The sequence below is a fragment of the Balaenoptera borealis genome (genome assembly GCF_965194805.1).
Source record: "Balaenoptera borealis genome assembly, chromosome: 14".
In the NCBI taxonomy this organism is placed as follows: Eukaryota; Metazoa; Chordata; class Mammalia; order Artiodactyla; family Balaenopteridae; genus Balaenoptera; species Balaenoptera borealis.
In genome coordinates this window covers 90,733,472-90,739,471 of record NC_138875.1, presented here as the reverse complement: position 1 = coordinate 90,739,471, position 6,000 = coordinate 90,733,472, and positions in this window count along the sequence as shown.

Below are 6,000 nucleotides of genomic sequence, written 5' to 3'. Positions count from 1 at the left end.
GCTTCCCCCTAAGGGGGCACAGTCAACAAAAGCTAGAATATTGCAGCAAGACCAACAAGCTAAATAACGTGTTCACAGGATGGCTGTAAAGACAGTGGTGAAATTGGCTCCACAAGCAGGTACAGAGGATGGATGGTATGAAACTGGTGGTGGGAAACCAGGTGTATAAACGGAGGAATGAGACTAAGTCCCCGCCCACACCGCTAACATAGGTGGGATCTAGGTGGATTACAAACCTACACAGGAAAGGAAACAAAATAGCAGGTTATATAGGATGCTGGTGAACATGTAGCTGGCAAGTATATTTTAAATAAATTTAAAAAGTATGAGCCAGATCGTTAAATGATTAATTTTCTTACATCTAAGTAAGGATGTCTGTTCATGAAGGGAATCATGGACAAAACTAACAGACCACTGACAGGTGGGAGAATATGTTTGTAATGCTTGAAACTGGTAAACAGTCAACCCTAGAATACACAATGTAACTGTGAAAATCAACAAGAGAAAGAGAGAATTCCCACAAATGGACGTGAAGATATTAACAGATAATCATCAGCGATTGAAACCTCAAAATACTAACAAGCTTATGCCAAGATGCTCCAAATTGTTGGTCCTGAGGGATACGCAAATGAACCCTGCAAAGTGATATCCGTTTACACCTAATAGACTGGCAGCAATTAGGAAGCTGGCAACTGTCAGTGTTGCCAAGGGCATGGGGACACAGGCACTCAGTGCCCGGCAGGCGGGAGGGTAGAGGGAGCAGCTGTCCTGGAGAGGAACCTGGCATTATTTAGTCAGACCAAGTACAGGAAAACTCTATTGGCAGGGGTCCCCCCTCCCCTGCCCCCAAGCACAAGCCTGGGGAGATGCTGACACGGGTCCACGAGGGACGGGTAAGAGGGTGTTCTCTGAGCGTGCGTGTGGTGGCCGGGAGTTCGAGGCTTCCCGGGAACGTGGAGGGAAAACGTGGTGGGTGCCCGCCTCGGAGCAGGATGCAGCCCGAAAACAAGGCAGGCACTGTGCACTTAGCAACATGAGCATCTGGTCAAAACATAATTATTTGTGGGACTTCCCTGGTGGCCCAGCGGTTAAGACTCCACGCTCCCAGTGCAGGGGGCCTGGGCTCAATCCCTGGTCAGGGAACTAGATCCAACATGCCGCAACTAAGAGCCCACATTCCAGGCTTCCCTGGACACGGGTTCGAGGTGGGAGGAGCCCCTGAGCAAGGAGGTCCAAGAAGATGCCACATGCTGGTCCAAGAAGATGCCACATGCTGCAGAGCAACTAAGCCTGCATGCCACAACTACTGAAGCCCACGCGCCTAGAGCCCGTGTTCCGCAAGGAGAGGCCACTGCAATGAGAAGCCCACACACCGCAACGAGGAGTAGCCCCCGATCGCCGCAACTAGAGAAAGCGCACGCGGAGCAACAAAGACCCAACACAGCCAAGAATAAATAAATAAATAAATAAATAAATAAATAACATAACTATTTGTAAAAATAAAGTGTCATAAACAGAATGAAATATATAACACAATGCCATCGTTATTTAAAATGTATGCCCACAAAACAGCAGTGGACATTTTACAAGAACACATTCAAATAAAAAGATAGTCATTAAACACAGTTCAAGGATTTCCTAGGAATGAAATCTTAGGAAAGAGTCTCAATAAACACACTCAAATTAATAACATAAAAATTCAATAAAAATTAAATACCAGTAAACACAATTTTGTGATTTCCTAAGAGCAGAAGAGGAATGGATTAAAGGGGAATAAAGAAACAATCAAACCAGATGGAATCCACCTGCAGACAAATGACACGTAATCTGTGCAGTGTGATTACTTCACCACATTTGTCTTGAGGTCCGATAAAGAAGGTGAAGATGGAAGCAGTGAGAAAGCGGCTGTGAGACCAACGGAGGCCCCTCCAAAGTGGACATCATTCTGTTTATCCCCCATCAGCACAAGACAACAGTGGAGGCCTCGCCCCTCAGGCCTGCCCCGCCCTTCCACCCTGGCCCCGCCCCTCTGGCCTGACCCACCCCCAGCCTGGTCCCGCCCCCAGCCTGGTCCCACCCTCATCCCCTCACCTGGGCCTTCCTCACCTTGCACACAGCACACCTGCCATGAGCTCAAATGGTCTGGCAATGGGTGGGATGGCCTCTCCTCTGTGGGGTGCAGTCCGGAGCCTTCACAGCCCTGGGTCTGCACAGGCCTGAGCAGGGGGTCCGAGGCCCCTTCACTGGTGCAAACCCAGACCCTGTGGAGGTGGGCGGGCGTGCAGCTCCAGGACCCCCGGCATTTGCTCCCTGTGTCCACTTCCCCGCTGTCCCTCCTCCCGCCCACCTGTAGGAGTCCCGGGAAGAGCACCGTCCTCCTGTCCCCCGCCTGGGGAGGAGCCTACAGGGATGGGGGTCCCACAGTTCCCTCCCCAGCGCCCCCAGCCCTGCGCAGGCCCTCGTGCAGGGAAACATCAGGACATCGACATTCTGTGCGCAGAGACAGTTCTGCGGAGACTAAAAATGACAGACGGTGGTTGAAGCCAGGTCAGTGGGGTCAGCGATGTTTTTCTGCATTTCTCATTGTGTTTCAATTTTGCCTCAAGTAGAAAGAGTTTAGAGTCAGGACAATGGGGCCCCATCTGCGGAGGTGGCCTTGAGAGAAGGCGAGGGGTCGGCAGGGGTGGGCGCCGGAGTGGAGGCGGTCCCCTCTCCGGGTTTCCAGGGTGGACGGTGCTGAGGGAGTGGTCGTGCCTCTGAACCTCAGGCGTTCCTTCTGTACAACCAGCCCGATGGGGTTCACCTCCCGGGGCTCTGGGTGTCATGTCCTAACCTCTGTGGAATGCGTCCACTTTCATCCCTCTGCACTGCTACCCTCCCGAGCGCTGTCACCTTTGTCAGGTTACCTGCAGGCTCCTGACTTCCGCCCACACCCAGCCCATTCTCTGCTCGGTGGCCAGAGTCATCTTTCAAGACTGAAATGAATAAAGTCATCTCCTCGCTTAAAATCCCTTCAGTGGTTTCCCTCTGCTGCCAACCTCAAAGGCGGTAAAGGCAGGATCTAGGCAGAAAAGTGGAGACTGGGTCACACCCGAGGTGGCAGAGCCGGGAGGGCAGGGGGTGGCTCGGGCTGGAGGGGCAGACCGTGGGTGATGGCAGAGAAGAGCCACTGCAGGGCCAGCTCCGCACACTTCCCGGGGCAGGGGCGAGGGGGGCGGGGCCCAGGAGTAGCCTGGGCGCTGGACCACCACCCACCGTGGAAGGACCCCTGGGGACCCCAGGACGGTGGCGGATGGCACCAGCAGGGGTGGGAGCCCAAGGAGGGGGCTCTGCAGGGCAGCTGGGGGAGCTGGAGGGAGACCTCCTTGCTCAGGGGCCCCTCCCACCTCGGGTCCCAGTGGAGCCCCTGGGGTCAGGAGCTGGCAGGGTCCTGCGCAGGGGAGCGCGTCCACGGACCCCAGCCCCCGATGCAGAGCAGAGCAGGATGGGGGCTGGGGAGCTGTGTCAGCAGGAGATCCAAGCACTGAGGCCGACAGGGCCCTGGGATGCCCCCCCACCCTCCCCAGCACGGGCTGTGGTCCGGCCTCGCTGGACCCTGTTTGACCCCAGTCACCAAGTCCCTCCCCCTCAGGCCCTGACCTCCTGCCCCTCTGCCCTCAAGCCTCCCCTGCTGTCCTGCTGGGCCTTCCCCAGCCCTCCTGTCTCTGCTCCAGCCTCCCTCCTCTGGGAAGTGCTCGTCCCCTGTGTCCCTGAGGTCACGTCCCCTGGGCTGTCCCCTCCTTCATCCGCTCAGCACAGCTGACAAGGTAACCTCTGGTCCATGCGGTCCCCTCTAGACGCAGGTGCTTGTGTTCAGGGACCACCCTTCCCTGCTGCCTTGCGCACAGTAGGTGCTCATTAAATACTTGGGTGAATGGGTAGTGGGTTAATGGGATCTTAGAGCCGGGAGAGGGATCTGGGTCTGGCTGGAGCACCTGCAGCGGCCCCGGTGTCACCCTGGGAGGTCCCTGGATGGAACCTCAGGAAAGGAATAGACAGGAAAGGAATAGACAGAGGGGCTGGTCCTGCTCAGGGAGCCAAGAAGCAATTAGGGGCCAGAGCCAGAGCGACACTGCAGAGGCGTTCCTACTGTGAGGAACCCCGCACAGCGCCCGCGGCCAGCAGCTCGTGGGCACTCCGTCGCGGCGAGCGTGAAAGCGGACCCTGCTCTTCCTAACGCGCCTGGGGGCTGCCAGGGAAGTGGGGGGCACGGAGCTGGTGGCAGGAAGCGTCTGGTCCACAGAGGACAGAGGATGGAGGGGGTTTTCCACAGGTTACCCTCCCTCAGCCCGGGACAGGAGAGAACAGTGACGGGCCTGGAGGGGCCGTCCCCTCACCCCTCTCCACCCCGTCCCACTAGGGAGGTCTGACCCGCGCTCCCCAGGTCCCCTGCTGCCGTCCTGGTCCAGGCAGCCGTCCCCTCCCACCTGGACGACCGCAGTGGCCTCGCTGTGTAGTCGAGGCCGTCACACGTCCACGTCAAGTTGTGTGCGTTCAGATACGTGCCCTTGGGAAGAAGCCAAGAGGCAGGTGCCGGTGGGGACGCTGCCCCCGAGGGTGAGGGAGGGCTGCCTGGGAGGCTTGTGGGTATCTTCACGCTCCTACTGAGACGCGAATGGCTCCTCCCTTACGTGGTGGATTCCTGCACCGTGTGGGCTGCGTCCTGGCACAGAGGGTGCTTGGGCAAAACTCCCTTTACAAACCTCTGAGATCAGCCATGACACACAATACCCAACAGCTTTGCAAAGTGCGTACAGAATAGATGCAAATGTATTCAGAATGCAAAATACATACTGAAATGAACAGCGTATCATAAAAAGTACATGTGTAAATTTAATTTTACAGCTCAATTTGAACTGTTTCTCTCTTTTTTTTCTGGCAAAATGCATATACTTGAATTCTTAGGAATTACACGTGGATTTGGTGAGAACACAGTCGTTCAGTCTCAGAAGGGCCAGCAGAGAAGAGGCTCCACTTCACACTGTGCAGACTCAGCCCGGCAGGGGCACGTCTCACATCGGGCACGGGGACCGGTGATGCTCTCACCTGGCCCGGCAGCTCCACGGGGGAAGCCCCATGCGCTGGGGCTGTCGTGAGCCGGGCACCGTCTGAGCACTTTCCACGTGAGGCCCCCTCTACCTGCAGGACCCCCGGGAGGCAGGTTTATCACTGTCCTGTTACAGGCAGGATGCCATGACGTCCAGCTCCTGCCCCAGGAGCACAGCCAGTGAGTGAAAGTGAAAAGTGAACATTAGCTTTATCCCTGCTAACCTTTAAAGTTCAGATGCTATGTTCCCTAACAATTTGTCATAAAAGATGAATAGCTTAGGTCAAAAGCCCCTTAAAACTTGTTAACTTTCAGAAAAATGAAAAATCAAAATTCAGGTAAAGAAATGTTGCTCTGTGTGCCCTGAGTTAGAGTGTGTACTTTTCTTAACAAATCTGGGGGCTGGAGGTCAGTTGCTATAATCAATTAAGTAAAGCCTCAGAGTCCCTCAGAAAAATAAACAAGGTACTTTATGCTAGATATAAAAATAAATCTGAGTGAAAAACCACAGTAGGAATAAATGATCAGCTGTTAATGGTCATGTAATAAACTATCGATATTGTCAGCTCTATTCCAGTCCGCAGAAAAACGAGTCTGGTTTGCAGCTAAACAAATCAAAAGAATAAATGAACAGACAGGGCCTTGGTGCTGCTGCCTTTCCCTGGTGATTTTCTTCTGGTGTGTGTCTGGCTGTCATGACTAAAGACACTGAGGACAGAACATTCTAGAAGGTCCTGGCATGTGCCCAGGGTCGGCCGAGTCTGCCTTCCATCCTGTGCAGGGAGGGGCAGGTGGTGGCACTGCCCCGAGGGAGTCCTGCTGCATGGTGTCTCAGGATGGGGGTCAGGAGGGTCTGTAGGTCTGTCCCCCACCCTGCGCTGCTCCCACCAGGTCACTGCAGCTGCCCCAGCCCC